General features: G+C 38.8%; 1 pseudogene; it reads left to right on the top strand.

Moving 5' to 3' along the window:
• The first annotated feature begins 6,535 nt into the window (after window positions 1-6,535).
• LOC121790306 lies at window positions 6,536-17,040 on the top strand (annotated as a pseudogene).
• The last annotated feature ends 20 nt before the right edge of the window (window positions 17,041-17,060 follow it).

The following is a 17,060-nucleotide window of genomic DNA, read 5'->3' as shown; positions in this document are numbered from 1 at the left end:
AGTGGCTGATTCAAGTGCAGAAAGCCTGAACATCAAGAAATGGAAAGGCAAGAAACCGTTCAAGAAGCCTCAAGAGCCGTTCAAGAATGCTTCATCTGGACAGAAGGAGACCCGATCATGTCACTGGTGTAAAAAACCTGGACATTTAAAGAGGGATTGCTTTGCCTATAAGAGGAAGCTGGAGTCTGAAGGAAAGGGTGTCAATTCTGCAGAGGAAGTTGGGAGTGAAGAAGTTCATGAAGTCTTGAATGTCCTTGATGGTGACCTTTCAGGGACATGGATTATGGATTCGGGTTGTAGTTTCCATATCTGCCCCAATATTGAGTGGTTTGATGATATTGATGGAGCCACTGGATCAGTTATTCTTGGAAACAACCAAGTGTGTGCTGTAAAAGGCATAGGATCAATCAAATTGAAGGGTGAAAATGAAGCTGTGATAGTTCTAACTGGTGTGAGGTACATTCCGGATGTGAAAAGGAATCTGATATCATTGGGATTTCTGGAAAGAAGGGGCAGCGCTTTTTCTTGTCAAAATGGAGAAATGAGGGTGAGCAAGGCTGGAAGGTTGTTGATGAAGGCTGAAAGAAGAGGGAGTCTGTACTACTTGAGTGCAATTATCTGTAGCAGGATTGGTGGAGAACTCAATCTTGTTACCTCCAGTACCATCACTCAATGGCATGCCAGGCTTGGACACCCATCAATTGGCAGTGTGAAAGAGCTGATCAGAAAAGGGGATTCTACACTGCACTGACAATGATGAGGCAGCACCTCCATGTGAGGAATGTATACTCGGGAAAGCCAAGAAACTGCCCTATCCAAAAGGTAATCATGTTTCTTCTAAGCCTTTAGACTATGCGCACTCAGACTTATGGGGACCTGCACAAGAAAAGTCCATTGGGGGAGGAAGATACTATATGACTGTAATTGATGACTATTCAAGAAAAATTTGGTTATATGTGTTGAAAGAAAAGTCTGAGGCTTTTATGAGGTTTAAGGATTGGTGTGCTGAGGTAGAGGCTGAGAAAGGAGTGGCTCTGAGATGTTTTAGAACTGACAATGGACTGGAATATTTGTCCAAGGAATTTGATGAGTTTTGCAGGTTGAGGGGCATCACTGTGCCCCTAAATCCCCAGCAGAATAGGGTGGCAGAAAGAGCCAATAGGACTATATTGGAGATGGTAAGATGTATGCTTCTAGCTGCAGGGATGGGGAAGAAATTCTGGGCAGAAGCAGCATCCACAACTGTCAAACTCATGAACAAATGTCCATCTACATCCATAAATAGTGACACACCAGATTTTAGATGGTTTGGGAGCTATGGTGGGTATTCCAGATTGAGAACATTCGGCTGCAAGGCTTTTGCTCATGTGAAGCAGGGAAAATTAGAGCCTAGAGCTCTAAGGTGTGTCATGTTAGGATACCAGCCTGGGGTTAAAGGCTATAGGCTTTGGTGTATGGAGCCTGGAAGTTCAAAAATTGTTGTCAGCAGAGATGTGGTTTTCTGGGAAGAAGAGTTACCATTCAAGAAAAATGCTGATAATGCTGCTGTGAAATCTGGCAGCAGTAAGGAGACTCATGGTGTTGAGGTGAAGCCTATTTCTGAAATTGAGGTGGAGCCTACTTCTGGAGCTGAGGTGGAATCTGAATTCCAGCCTGATAACACTGACAATGATCAGAATTCTCACCAACATCAAGCTGCAACATCTGATCTGAGAAATTGGGGCCTGGCCAGAGACAGAGCAAGAAGGTCTATCAAGTTGCCAGCAAAGTACTCAGATTCAGAATTTCTTTTCTTTGCTCTATTGGTAGCTGAGGAAGTTGAATACTCAGAACCTGCTACATATAATGAGGCTATGCAAAGCAAGGAATGGGAGAAGTGGATGCAGGCTATGATAGAGGAGATAGAGTCCTTGTTGAAGAATGGGACTTGGGTGTTGGTGGAGAAACCGGATGGGAGGAGAGTTGTTAGTTGTAAGTGGATCTTTAAAAAGAAAATTGAGGCTGCTCCAGAGGAAGGAATAAGGTTTAAGGCCAGACTTGTGGCAAGAGGTTTCACACAAGAACATGGTGTTGATTTTGATGAGGTTTTCAGTCCAGTGGTGAAGCATGCTTCAATAAGAATACTGCTAGCTGTTGTGGCAAGGAGGGACTGGGAATTAGAGCAACTCGATGTAAAGACTGCATTCTTACATGGGGATCTCAAGAAAACAATTTATATGCAACAGCCCGAGGGTTTCATTAGACCAGAGGACAAGGGGAAGGTTTGCCTACTAAAAAGGAGCTTATATGGTTTGAAGCAGGCCAGCAGACAGTGGCATAGAAAGTTTGATGAACACATGCTCAGATCAGGTTTTGTCAGCTCTAAATTTGATGAGTGTGTGTACATTAAGCATGAAGGTGGAGCTATAGTAGCATATCTTCTCTTGTATGTTGATGACATGCTACTGGCTGGAGCATGTAAGAGTGAAATCCAGAAGGTTAAAGAAGTCCTGAAGTCAGCGTTTGAAATGAAGGACTTAGGTTCAACAAAAAGAATTCTGGGGATGACCATTATCAGAGATAGAAGAATGAAGAGGATATGGTTAACTCAGTCAGACTATGTTGTGAGAGTACTCAGAAAGTTTGGACTTGATAATACAAAGCAGGTGTCCATTCCTATGGGTCAACACTACAAGCTCTCGATGGAACAAAAGCCAAAGACAAATGAAGAAGAGTCTGAGATACAGAGAATTCCATATGCAAGCATAATAGGAAGTGCAATGTATACTATGATCAGCATTAGGCCTGATATAGCACAAGCTGTCTCTGCAACTTCCAGATACATGTCTGGCCATGGCAAGGAACATTGGTCGGCTTTGAGATGGTTAATGAAGTATTTGAAAGGAGCCAGCAACATTGGGATTCTGTTTGATGGAGGTAGAGAGTCAACAGATGAGGCTTTAATGGGATGGTCTGATTCAGACTATGCAGGCAACTTAGACACTCGAAGATCTCAATCTGGCTATGTATTTACGCTCTATGGATCTGCTATAAGCTGGAAAAGTAGCCTTGAAGCAGTTGTTGCGTTATCCACAACTGAAGCTGAGTTCATGGCCTTAGCAGCTGCGGTTAAAGAAAGTTTTTGGCTCAGAGGTATACTGGCAGATTTTGGAGTGAGTCAGGAGGTTGTAGCTATTGGGTGTGACAATACAAGTGCAATCCAGTTGGCTAAACATCAAGTATATCACGAAAGAAGTAAGCACATTGATGTGCGTCTACACTTCATCAGAGAGAAGATAGAAGAAGGTGAAGTGAGGGTGTTCAAAGTGGACACAACCGAAAATCCGGCTGATATGCTAACAAAGCCGTTGCCTAAAAGCAAACTAGAGTTGTGCATGAAACTCATTGGTTTATGCAGAATGGAGTAGTAGCGAGTTGAGTAATCAAGGTGGAGATTTGTGAGGATGGTGATCACTCAACTACACTAGAGCTTCGGGCTTGAGAAATCAAAGTTAAAAAGAAGGTGGAAGTCATTGAAGCTGCTCTCGAGCTTCAAATGTTCAGCATCCGTCCGATGTGTTGTTAGTTTAGAGATTAAGTCGTAGCCGTTAGATCTAACTAGCCGTTAGATGAGTCAGCTTAAATAGTAGTTAAGTTTGTTTCAATTCAGTTTTCTTTTTCGCTGTAGCTCGACTTCTTCAATCAATAAAATTCGATTTTCTCTCTTCGCACGAAACTCTCTCGATCGATTTCAGCCTCGCGATTACAGATAGCCACCGATTATAACATTCTTCAACTATTTTCTATCATTGTATATTATATTAAGCAAATAAGAATGTCCTTGTACTTAACTTACTCTAAATGGAATATTTTGATTGTCGAGTGCTTGAAGCTCTCATAGAGACGACTTCAACCAGAAGGTCTAATCCTACTAAAAAATGGTACTCCACATATGTTTAATAGAGTATTTGTACATAGACATTTTTCCTCTGGATTGTTAAGCAAATTACTTTAACCCATTTTTAGCTGAGTGCATGCCAGAGGAAGCATTTTCCATAGTTGGTGACCACACCATATTTTGGAAGTGGAAGCCCATTCATTTCGGTATGTTTTCAGATTATTGTACAGTATAGCTTGCCGTCTCAGAATTTTCATTTAGTTTTGTTCATGTTTATAATTTCAACGGAAGTGGAATTGAGATACTATAATTAATCCTTGGTCAAATGCATAAAACTACTACTCCCTCCGTTCCATAGTAGTGGAGTCATTTTGCCATTTTGGTACATTCCATAGTAATAGAGTCATTTCCCTTTTTAGTAAAAGTTAACACATTTCTTCTCACTTACTTTACTCTCTCTTACTTTATTCTCTCTTCATCTCTCTACTTTCTTAATCTCCGTGCCGAAAAGAAATGACCCACTACTATGGAATGGAGGGAGTACATGCTAAAGTGTGTTACTTATGCGAAAATCATGGAAAAAATGTTTTTTTTTTAATTTTGATATTTTGGACATTGTGCAGTAATTACATAATTATAACTTTTAAATGTATACTTTGTTAGTCTCTGCACTGCTCAAATGCTTTACCTGATATCTGCTTCAATCCTATCATCATTTAAATACCTAATCTCCTCCACTTTTGCAGGTATTGTCATGAAAGGAACACAACACAACTTACACTTAAAGATTGCATTACAATTTTGCTAATAAAGGTCAACTCTTTATCTCATTACAGTCATTCCATTTTTAAAGAACCAATGTAATAATAATACATCATATGACAACTATTTCGTTTCAAAGAGTTTGCAGAAAATAAGCTTTCAAAGAAGAAAATGGATGGCAAAACAGGAAAGTCAGGCTGATATTGTCTAGATGAAAAAAAGTAACAAAAGGTGCCTTAACTCTATAAATTGCTTTCTGTGATAGAGACTCAATCTAATTATTTTTTGCTGGAACTGACCTCAAAACAGAAAAATAGTGGTAGCAGATAATTAAAGCAGATTTCAGACAAATATTCATGAGGTAAACAATAATCTAATTAAACTTAGATCAATACTTTTTAAAAATCATTGGAACTTCAGCAATAGCAGACAGCACAGGAAGAACTTTTTATTAGTATAGATGCTAAAAAAATTCTAAAAAATTCCAGAATAGAAAATAAAACATATTAGTATTTGAATTTACATATGTAAAGAATATAAACTAGGAGTATAATACAATCTATGAAAGTCTTTAAGATATCATTGTATCTATAAGGGAATTAATATAGTTTATGGCTTGAAGAAAATAAATAAAAAAACAGTTGACCATGAAATTATGTATGGCACCAGGAAGCAATTCAATTGAGAGAGCTATCAATCATAGTAGATCAACATATTAGTTGGACCAATAATTATCGAGGTGCCGATAATATGGTGGTAAAGCTTGTTTTAATAAAAGGGAAAATTTGTTTTAGTCCTCGAGCTTTGGATTGATATCAATATTAGTATGTAAACTTCCATTAACTTCGATTTAATATAATTTGAACTACATTTTTATTGGTTAGATTTTTTTTGGACGAAAATACTCTCAAACCCATTAAGAGCATCTATGTCAATTTACTCCCCTTCATTTAAAAAAATGGAGGGAACATTTTTTAGTACTTGAACTATGGATTGGTATCAATTTTGGTCCGTAACGTTTAAAAATGTCTTATGAAGTCCTTTAACTTCGATTTGATATCTTTTAAACTACTTTTTCACCGTTTGGATATTTTTGGAGCGAAGCTATCCTCAAGTCCCTAAAGCACATTTCAGTCTATTTGTAATAGAGAGACGCGGCCTTTTTGCCACAATTCAACTTTTCAAATAATTTGATACTCCCTCTGTTCGTGAATAGGAGTCCCTGTTTATTTTTACTATAAATAGTAATAGAGTCTCATATTTTCACTAATTTATTCTATTCACATTTCATTTAAAACTAATATACACAAGTGAGACCCGCAATCCACTAACTTTTTTCCACCAACTTTTATTAACATTTCTTAAAACCCGTGCCGCCATGAAATAAGACTCCTAATGGCGGACGGAGGGAATATCTTTTTGCAATTTTAATTGCTCTATCTCTCTTTCTCTCTTCCTCTTCATAACATGAACTATTATTATTGCTGGTGAAGTTATGTTTTATCCCAAATCTTATTTACACACTATTATTATTGATGGTGAAGTTATGTTTGCTCACAAATCTAATTTACAAAATCGTTTTTGTACTGGTATTGTTTATGCGATTTATCAGAGAAGCGCTACTTACGTCACCTACCACACCTCTCTTGTTTTCCCCTTTCAATATAACCATTGTTTCATCATTTTTTAAAAAAGTTTCTTTCATGCTTCAATTATTATATATATGTAAGATATTTTATAATCGGATCCAATCACTGCTTTCCTCTCTGTTTGGGGAAACATAGAACAAATATCCTATTCACAATCTATATTTCCGTTTCAGTTCGAGGTGAACCAGTGCACAAAATGTTGTTTTTTCCTATTAATATCCATCCAAATTCATCGTGAAAGGTATGCCTCGTCCTCTTTATCGCACGCTTACACGTGAATTGTGTTTATTCCTACCTCTGTTTCAATCGTTTGGATTGTTTATTGCTGGATTAATATGTATTCATACACTCGCGATTTTGTTGTATGGATCGTTGAGTGTAACTTTTGATCAATGCTCGTTAAGATCATCAATGCCTATGATCTTTCAATCCAATTTCCCCATTTTTATTTTCCACACCAATCGTAAGGAAAAATAATTGGTTGATCAAACATAAATTAGTGGGGCGTTACTTTCTCAGAGTTCAATTTTTCTGTTTGAGAGTTAGTTGAATGATCATAAGTAAATAAATATCAATCCTCAAGAGGTGTTTAACCTTACAGGTTTATTGTGATTCATTTTATTGTTTATGCAACAAATCTCAATTAGCAGCTGTAAGTTTCTGTATGTGTGGGATTTTTTAGGACACTGGGCAGTGGGCAATATCTAGTTTTGGTTCTTTCTGCATTCTCCACCGTACATATTTAACTGTCTGATGGAGTCATGGTTAAAACTTGGAATTGCTGAATTAAATTTTTTTTCCACATTGCATGCTGTGATTGAAACTAATGATTCTCCTGAGCTGAATTTTGTCGATCAGTAGCTTCTCTTTCCTGCTTGTGTACGTAAGCCTAGACGTTATTACCGACCCCTTGCTTCACAATATTTCGTAAATTGTGTTTCTGTCAGAATACAAGTTCCGCTGTTGAATGTGGTTAGTTAAGATGGTATACGTTCTCTATGATTGTCCAAATCTGTGAACAATGCAACACAATGGCAATAGCCATTGGCTTTATCCCAATTCTCTGGTGCATGTAGTTTAGTTTCTGGTTTCTTTTGCAAAGTCTCTTATGGCTCTTCCATTTGTCATTTAGCCTGAGGTTTGTCCCGAATAATCATAAAATTGTGATGCTAATTTTGTTGTCTATTTTTCTAGTATACTAGCATTGAAAATAAACGAGTAGACCAGATGTCGAGTATCAATATGTTGTTTTGTGTAATTTGTATCTTTATTGCGTATTTTGATGTGGCATAAAGAAAACTATATTTTAAATTGCAACCATATGATCTTAACTTTATGCAGAGATGCACAGAAAAGCTTCAGAGTATGTTCATATGTCTGAATAGAAGGCACATGTACTAACACAAAGAGGATTTGAGAAGAGTGCATCCTTCTCAAGGACAACTGAAAATCCAGTAGTTTAGTGATTGCAAGATTGTCCTATTTTGAAATGGTAAAAGAAACAAAAAATTAGGACAACAACTAATGATTTCCTGAGCAGTCATTGCACAGTTACATTAGAGCTAATAAGTTCATTCTTTGACTTGATCAATGCTAGACTTGTTCAACTTTTTGTTAGCTTTGCGCTAGGACGCTCATTTATTATTGAATTATTTGATTAATTTTGTTTTTATTCAATCGATGGATATTTACCATCCAAGCGTATCTTTCCTTTAAGTACATGGAAGAACTTTGAACAAATACTCCGTATGAAGGTTGCCATGTTCAACTAAATTCAACATATCTATACAATTTGACATTCAAATGCCGATGGCTCGTTGGGATAGGAATCAGTCAATTCCAGGATTAAAATGATGAATACTGTATTGCTTTGTTGATCTGTTCTTCTTACAAGAAATTCTCAACGGACTCTCTGTTTCGGGTGCCCTCCTTTCTTGGGCATCTCATGATTTTATGTTGTATATTGCTAGTATTTAGTTGACTTTCCCATATACTCAGTGTAATATATTCACTTAGTCGGTATACAGGTATGGGTGTTATGATTTTTGGAGAAGATGGAGATGGTGCAGTGCATGGACGGGCTGAAACATTTGCTTTCTGCCATTGTAAATTGTTGTGACTCTGAGATATACAAGCAACCAAGGGGCTTGGAAAGTCCTGAAGCTCGAGCGAGGGAGACCGTGTGTCTGTCTTCAAGTACAAATCAACACCATCTTTCTGTATTTGTTTCATATTCTTTTCGTGTAGAGATAGAATGCATGCAAATGCCGGCGAAACTAGTGTGACATGCTATAGATTTTTTTTTGGGTTTATGTAATTAATCATGATTGCCCTCTTCTGTGTTTTTACTGGATTAATCTGCAAAGTGCATGGACGGATTTAACATGTAATGAAAATTGAAAATGATTGCATAGTTGATGCGTGGACAAAATCACATATGAAACGCATAGTTGAGTAAATTATAGAGTGTGCATTGAATTTAATTTCTGATGTATTGGAATTGGCAACATCAAAACTTACAGAAGATTTGGAGAAAAATTTACATGAAAAATGAGTTGTACAGTCTGAATCAGGGGTCATCTCGTTGGAAGATTGTCTTGTTTTCATCTCGTACTATAGGGTGACAACTACGTGATAGAGTTCTTCATGCAGATCTGTCACGCCCGCATTTCCTAAGGATAGGAAGTACGGTGGACCGCGACTAGGGGAGGAATAAAGAAGCGGGGAAGAAAGGGGAGAACAGGAATATTTGACCCAAAAGCATTTATTAAAAAGAAGTTCACTTCAAACATTGTACTAAGAAGACATTTCTAAAGTTAATGTAAACAGAGTTAAATAAAAACAATGTATCGGATTACAAAGCAGCGGAAAAGACCAAAAGACAGATGATGCCGGGTATGACGACACGACACCATCCAAAAGACCAAGTAAAAACACTCATTTGGCTTTCACTGCTCAACATCCGTCATCCCCATCGCCGCTCAACCTGCACATTAAGAAAACAACATGCAGGGCTGAGTACTTATTGCACTCAGTGGACACACGCCAAAATCATAGTTTGTCATGCCACATCAGTGTAACCTTGGGGTTTTAAGTGTAAGAAAGTAACCCAAGTACACAAAATATATTTCATAAATTCGACTGCGCAGTCATTTTCAGATATTGCCACCCTTATTCCCACTATCATACACTATCTGATCCAACCATGACAAGGGGCGTGGCCACACCCCAGGTCAACTAGACCGGCCAACTTGCTCTCAGATGGCTCCCGGTCTCGTGTACACTAGCCTGAGGGTTCGCAGCCCAACAGACCCGAATTCGATTAAACATATGTGGTAAACCACTTCAGATAGGTTTCAAAACAAAACAATTGGCAAGACAAACAGTTCACCTCCATAAACATTTCCGGAACAAAGTCCGTATTTAAAGATAACCCACATAAAAGTAGGGTAGAAAAGCCCACCTCGATTGCTTAGCTTTTAAAACAGTTCCCTTCAACCACACTTTCCTCGTAAAAGATCACCCTTTTTGAAAGATAAATAAATCATGATTAGAGTCAGGGTAGACGATGTTTAAACGACAATGCATGATTCCTACGTGGACGACTTCAACATCTAGCACGTTACACGAACACACACTTAACAACATCTCATAAGCCAAACACACAAAGACACGCCCGAAAACACACCCCGCACGCACCCGACACGCATACTACGTACTCAAAACGCGCACACGACACACACACAACACTCAAACTCCTGGCATACCCTTACTGTGCAACGGCTCACTTGGCTCGGAAAAGGTTCGGAAAAAGCTCGGAAAAAGGATCGGCGTCCCGGCCTGGCTCGGTGTCTCGGCCGCCTGGCTCGGCACCTCGGCCGACCGTCTCGGCCGCCTGGCTCGGCACCTCGGCCGACCGTCTCGGCCGCCTGGCTCGGCACCTCGGCCGCCTGGCTCGGCACCTCGGCCGACCGTCTCGGCCGCCTGGCTCGGCACCTCGGCCGCCTGTCTCGGCACAGCTCGGCACCTGTCTCGGCACAGCTCGGCACCTGTCTCGGCACAGCTCGGCACTTGTCTCGGCACAGCTCGGCACCTGTCTCGGCACAGCTCGGCACCTGTCTCGGCACAGCTCGGCACCTGTCTCGGCACAGCTCGGCACCTGTCTCGGCACAGCTCGGCACATGTCTCGGCACAGCTCGGCACCTGTCTCGGCACAGCTCGGCACCTGTCTCGGCACAGCTCGGCACCTCGGCCGACCATCTCGGCCGTCCGGCTCGGCACCTCGGCCGACCGTCTCGGCCGCCTGCTCGGCACCTCGGCCGACCATCTCGGCCGCCTGCTCGGCACCTCGGCCGACCACCTCGGCCGTCTGCTCGGCACCTAGTTTACACCCCTTTTCCTCTGACCCCCGATTCTCAAACCCTATACGACAAACACACCACGCATTCTACATCCCAAAACACACCCAAACACCTGGGATCATCCTTCCAGACTCTCCACAAATCTGCCCTAGGCTGAACCCAACAACTCTCGGCCAACACACACGAAAACTCTCGAACCAAACACTGATTCCTCCGAGCCATCTCTTGGCCAAACACACCCACATACATCACAAAAGCACAACACTCAGAAACCCAACCATTGCACATGAAAACATCACCCAGAACACACCACACGCAGAACTGCGCAGTTTACTTGCAAAAATCATAGTAAAATCATACGACATCCAAAGAAGCTGAAATTTACACACCACACCGAAGACACATCCAAGTTTATACGGTTAAAATTTCGTACCAAAAGGAGATCGTTTGCTCAGTCAAAACGGGGTCGGAACCCACTGTCAGTTACTAACAAAACATGCTCGACAACAACACATAATCACAAAACCTATTCAGCATCTAAACCTTCCCAAAACGTCCTACATGCATGTTTTTCGAATTAAACGAGAGTTGAGGCCTTGTATTACCTTTCCCGGATAGTTCAACGTAGTGTAAAAGCTTTACTTCCTCTTACGACTCCGATTCACGACGAAGGAGGGTATCACCTTGAGGAAATCCAAGAAGATGATGAGAGGGAGTGAATGGAAGAAGGTAAAAACCGAGAGGGAGAAGGGAGGAAGCTTACCGGTGTTGAGATTGTGAGGGAGAAGAGAGAACCGATGATTGATTGTGATTGGGAAGGGAAAGATATCGGTTTTGTGGGAGTGGGGGGGGTTGAGAAGATCGTGGGGTGAGGGAGAGAACCGAGAGAGAGAGGGAGAGAGAGAGAGAGAGAGAGAGAGATATTTAATTTATTAATTAGGATATTAATTTGCTTTTCAAAAACCATAAACTAAAAAAAAATTCACACCCATAAATAAAGTAAAACAAATAAAACATACCACACCATATCTTAAACAAGATATTCACAAAAAGCAAACGCCCTTTAAATAAAAAAAACGGACATTACAAGATCGACTTGAACGTAGTTGAAGTTGAAGAAAAGTGTCATTGCATGAAAATTGACAGCCTGCACTTATTAGTATGTAATTTAGTTATTGTCAAGGACATAACTATGATCCATTTGTCTCCTAAACTTCTGGGGACCATATCCAACAATAAGCTTAAGCACCCTTTCGCTTACATCATTAGATCCTTCAAATTCTAAGAAAAAGAAAAAAATAGAATTGGAAACTTCCATGTTTGGTTGAATGTCGGGTTTCCCTATCTCGTTTCAGATATCATTCCTTAATCAAATAACACATTCTAAGCTGGTTGAGCCAGGAAAATCACAATTCCTAACATCATTGTCATTTCATTGCTAATATTGAACATAGATATCGGCCTATTAAGGGTTTAGTTAGTGTCAAATTTTAAGTTGCATTATCTACTCCGTCTGTATGATCACCTAAGAATATAACCCTTTTCCCTTGGTCTCATCACTACTCAAATGCAGTCAGTGTTAGCGAAATCGAAGCTTTGTATGAATTGTTTAAAAAGATCAGTTGTGCTGTTATCGATGACGGCCTGATAAACAAGGTAATAACTGCTAGCTGTTCTTAAGTTCTATGCCGTTTTTCTTTCATGTACTTATCCTATTGGATTCTAACTTGGTCTACTCGCCTCTTCTATATTATATGGCCACTTCCACGAAGAGTTCCAGCTTGCATTATTTAAAACGAATAAAAAGGAGAGCCTTATTTGCTGACCGGGTTAGTTTTCATGCGCCAAATACTGCAAATTCCTTTAACATGTCAGACAGGGTTAGTTTCATTAGCCGAATACTTTAAATAGCTTAAGTTTATCCTACTAACTGTTGCATATTTAATTGAAATTCTCTTGCAACCTAAGTTTTTCTCTTGAGTCTTGAAGATTGCACTCGACTGATGTACATTTTACTTACATTTTTTATTCGGAGTCCAACTTATATTTTTAAATTGAGCATCTTTTGTTTTCAAACTGCAATTTTCTTCTGTCTTTGGCATTGTTGCTAGCATTATTGTATGAACACTACTGTTGTTTTTGTAAGTTTTTTATTTTTATTTTTCAGGTATTACGACTTGTTTGATACAAAGCACAATGGTATATTAGACTTTGAAGAGTTTGCTCGTGCTCTTTCTGTTTTCCACCCAAATGCTCCTGTTCATGACAAGATTGAATGTAAGTTTCACATTTTCATGGTTGGTTGTGTCTCTATTAATAGTTTATATCAATTATGAATATCCTCCAAAAGCCTCTACCACTTGTGATTTTTCTTCCAGCTAGTGATGTCAAACTTTCAATCTTCCAGTTTCCTTCCAGTTAGCTGAATCTGGAATGAACCTCTTGGATGATGTTATAGAAAGCATCATAGATAAGGTGAACCCCAAGCCTAGTTTAAATTCGATTTTCCTAATGGTTTCCATATCTGCTTCTATATCTGCATTTGCAAGTTACTACTACTATTTATTGTGGATTGGGAGTGTGGTTGTATTGTATTGTATTTTGTGAGCTTGCTTTATATGGTCATAGAAGAAGTGAAGATACTAGTATATTAGTGATCTGAGGATAGAATATGTTCTTTTTATCTGGTGTAGCTCACCCCATTCAATTTATTCAATGTCAAATTAGACTTAATTATAATTGGTTGCTCTTTTCTAACTTATACTAAAAGGAAATGTTTCACAATATCAGATTAAACATAGGCTGAGAAAGAAATCAATTGGTTATATTTTCTTTAACAAGTAACGCTATGGAGTTTTTTTCTAAAAAGTACCATTGGATGAAAAAATTGCACAACATTTTCGTGTAACACGCGTGACTTAATATGACGTTTTTCTTTTATAACGTAGGAGATATTAGTATCTAGTGGTAATTTGGTCAATTACTTAATTTGAAACCTAAACATAACCTGTAAATACGGAGTACTTAATATTTATAAAATAAGACGGCAATCTGATAAGGTAAAAAACTATTACGAATTATACAGACACCTAACACTGCAATGTTCATAGAGTAAGACTGCAATCTGGTAAGGTAAAAAACTATTACGAATTATGCAGACACGTAACACTGCAATATTTATAGAGTAACTCTGCAATGTTCATAATGTTCATAGAGTAAGACTGCAATCTGGTAACAAACTAAAAATAGAGAATATCAATTTTGCCCTTTAACGCTTTTTATCTTCCAATTTAATTAAAATAAGTTTCACCTGGCAGCTTGAGAATCACACAATCTTCAAATCTAACGACCTAAATTGATGGTATGATGTTACAATAAAGAGGGTTGTCATATTAATACATCCCAATTTTATCTATCCTCATTTTTTGCCCAATTGTCAAATTAAGATTACTATAAATCAAAACAAAGAATAGTTACCGGGTCATCCGTAAGAGCATCCGCAATGGCGGACTTTCGCGCGGAATTCCCACGGACGTCCGCCATTAGGCGTGCCCACCACGGATACGGAATTAGGCTGAGTACGTTGCAGGTCCGCGGCGTTAAGCGGAATTCCGCAGGGACGTCCGCCATTGCGTCGACTCCCGCAGAATTCCGCTTTATTTCATTTTTTTTGTAATGTCTATATATACCGCTCGTTGAACTTCGTTTCATTTTGCACCACTTGTTTTAACAAGTTTCTCTTTCTCTAAATTGTTGCGGGTCCAAGCCACGACATGACCACTAGCAATGTACGCATGGGGATTCCCCATGACAACGTCGATTGAGTCCGTGCATTTGCCGACATGCGCCAAAAATAAGCCCACGTTCGACTCCAAAACGATATTATTGAAGAAGTGTGGCAGCGTAGGGGTCGTCGTTGATGTAGTTTTTAATTATTGAAATGTAATTTTTTTTATTTGGTGAAATGTACTTTTCTTATTTTAATGGAATTTTCCTTATTTTCATCAAAATTTTAATTACGTAAATTGTTTACTTCCGGAAATTGTTTAATTTGTGAATTTGTGATTTTTTTTAATGTGGGAGTTCCGTCGGGAATTCCGCGGGGAAATTCCGCCACTGTGCAATGGGAAGTCCGTATGACATGCCAGTGCAGTGTGAAGTCCTTATGACGTGGCAGGAGGTGTTTTTGGGAATTCCGCCGAGACATCCGCACAAGGAAAAGAGTACTCATAAAAAAATTGGAGTTTGGCCCCTGCAATCTCAACAAATTGCATATTCACATTAATTAAAACATTAACATTCCAGAAAGTTAGAAATCGCACCCCAACTCGAGTCTTCTCCGGTGGACTATCACCGGCTTCAGCTTCAGCTCCCGCCGCCGCCGCCTCCCTGCCTTACGGTGAGAATTTATGCATGCAAGAAATGCATTGTGTTTCTTTCGCTTTATTTGTCTCTAATTTCCACTAAGAATCGCAAATTTTTTGCTTACCCTCTGGTGCTCTTTGAGCGGCATTTGGTAGAGTTATCCTCTTAATTTTGAATGTCTCGAATCAAACACTGAAGATAATTGGAACGCTTACGTATTTCTAGGGCTTGTGCAATTGGAGGATAGCAGAATGTCGGAGAAAGGTGGAAAAGGGGGCAAGTCTTCTCTAAAATCACCTGGTATCGCTTGCGTCTGTGTGTGTGTGTGTGTGTGTGTGTGCGTGTCACCGCTCTCTTTTACGTTGTTGCTGGTGTCTCTGTTTCTTTCTTGTATGAGTGTGGATTTCAATTTCCTGCTATAGGCTTTTCATATTGTTTTTGTTTAAAAAAAAATAACTGTTCCGTTAATTTGCTGGAAAAATGGTGTTAATTAGTGGCACTACTACTGATGTTAGTATTTCACTCAGTAAACAATGTTTTGATGCGTGGCCAAGTATGTGTGATGTCTTTCTCTTTGCTCCTGATTTTGCCCCTGTCTAATGCTAAATGCTTGTTATATGTTGTCAATCTTTTTTCTGGAATAGTTCGATACACGTCAAAGAAGGCATTACTTTGTAGTTTGTAGGAAGACTTAATTTATAGCAGATAGGATGTGCCTTTTTTCTCACTTCTCTAGCCGCATTGGAAAACATTTTTTGGAAGGTTTGTTTATATTTACTGCATAGCGAAGTTTTGTTTTTGACACTATGCATTTCAGTTATAGTTGCATCTGTTGGCCTGGGTTGATCTTCTAATCTTTTGAATATGCTAACATTGATTGTAAAGAATAAGAAATTTATAAGGATATATCAAAGAATATCTATATAACATGAAATAACTGCCAGTTCCTGATTACTTTGTCATTCGTCTCTATTTGGTTGGACTTGTGATTTTATGGTGGCAATTTGTTCGATATTTTTCCTCTTATAGAAGACAAACTTGTTTGTACTTTTGCACTTATACATAAGTAACATAACTAATTGTGTGATGAAACTAGTTTATTAGCTTCACTGTTTATCTTCTCATCTGTTAAATTGACAAATTTTCAGTTATATGTTGCTTACTTTTTTTTGTATACATTATTATATACACTTGTATCTTCGTGTTTTTATTCTTTCCTATTGTCCTTACAAGTTCTTTTGTGCAACACAATCAGTTGGGAACGGTGATAGCTCAGGAAAACAGAAAAAGGGGAAAAAAGTTCAGTTTGATTCCGAAGGTTAAATTTGTAATTACTCTTTTTGCTATTAATCTTACTCACCCTCGGTTGGAATGATAAATGCCATATCTTATATTGCAGTGCATTTACTTTTTATATTAATCTTTTTTTTTATTCCAAATGCTAGATATTATGGAAACTGATACTCCAAAATCTAATGGGAAGGCCGATACTCCGGCTGCAAAAGGTCTAGCTCTGAATCCTTTTAATTACATTTCCCCTGCAACTGAGAAAGATGTTGCTTTTGGAATTAGAGTTTTGATTGTTTTTATTTTGTTAATACCTTACATTTTATCATGACATGGATGAAGGTGGAAAAGGTGACAAATCTGCAAATGGCTCTAAAAAACCCACAGGGAAAGGGTCAACCACGGCGGAGCGAAGACTTGATCAAGGTTAGTAATACGTATAATACAAATCTTTTTTAAATTTCTTGAATATTTATAAATTATACTTTGTGCATTTGTTCACGAGGCTGCCTTGCAATATAAAAATTCAAGGCAAGACTTGACTATGCTAGTATTCACTAAATTGTAGCACTGATTTAAGCATGAACCCCATCGTTAGATCCCTTGACGAGGATCATCTGGGCATGATTCCAGATTGTTGTTCCTTTTCTTTTCTTTCTTTGAACTGAATGATTATCTACGTATAGAGCTTCCTCCCAATTCTACATGTTTGATGGACTGTGAAGCTGCGGAAATTATTGCAAAGCATCCAAGATCAGA

Source organism: Salvia splendens, unplaced genomic scaffold, assembly GCF_004379255.2.
Source record: "Salvia splendens isolate huo1 unplaced genomic scaffold, SspV2 ctg47, whole genome shotgun sequence".
Classification (NCBI taxonomy): Eukaryota; Viridiplantae; Streptophyta; class Magnoliopsida; order Lamiales; family Lamiaceae; genus Salvia; species Salvia splendens.
This window is presented reverse-complemented; position numbering and strand designations above follow the sequence as displayed.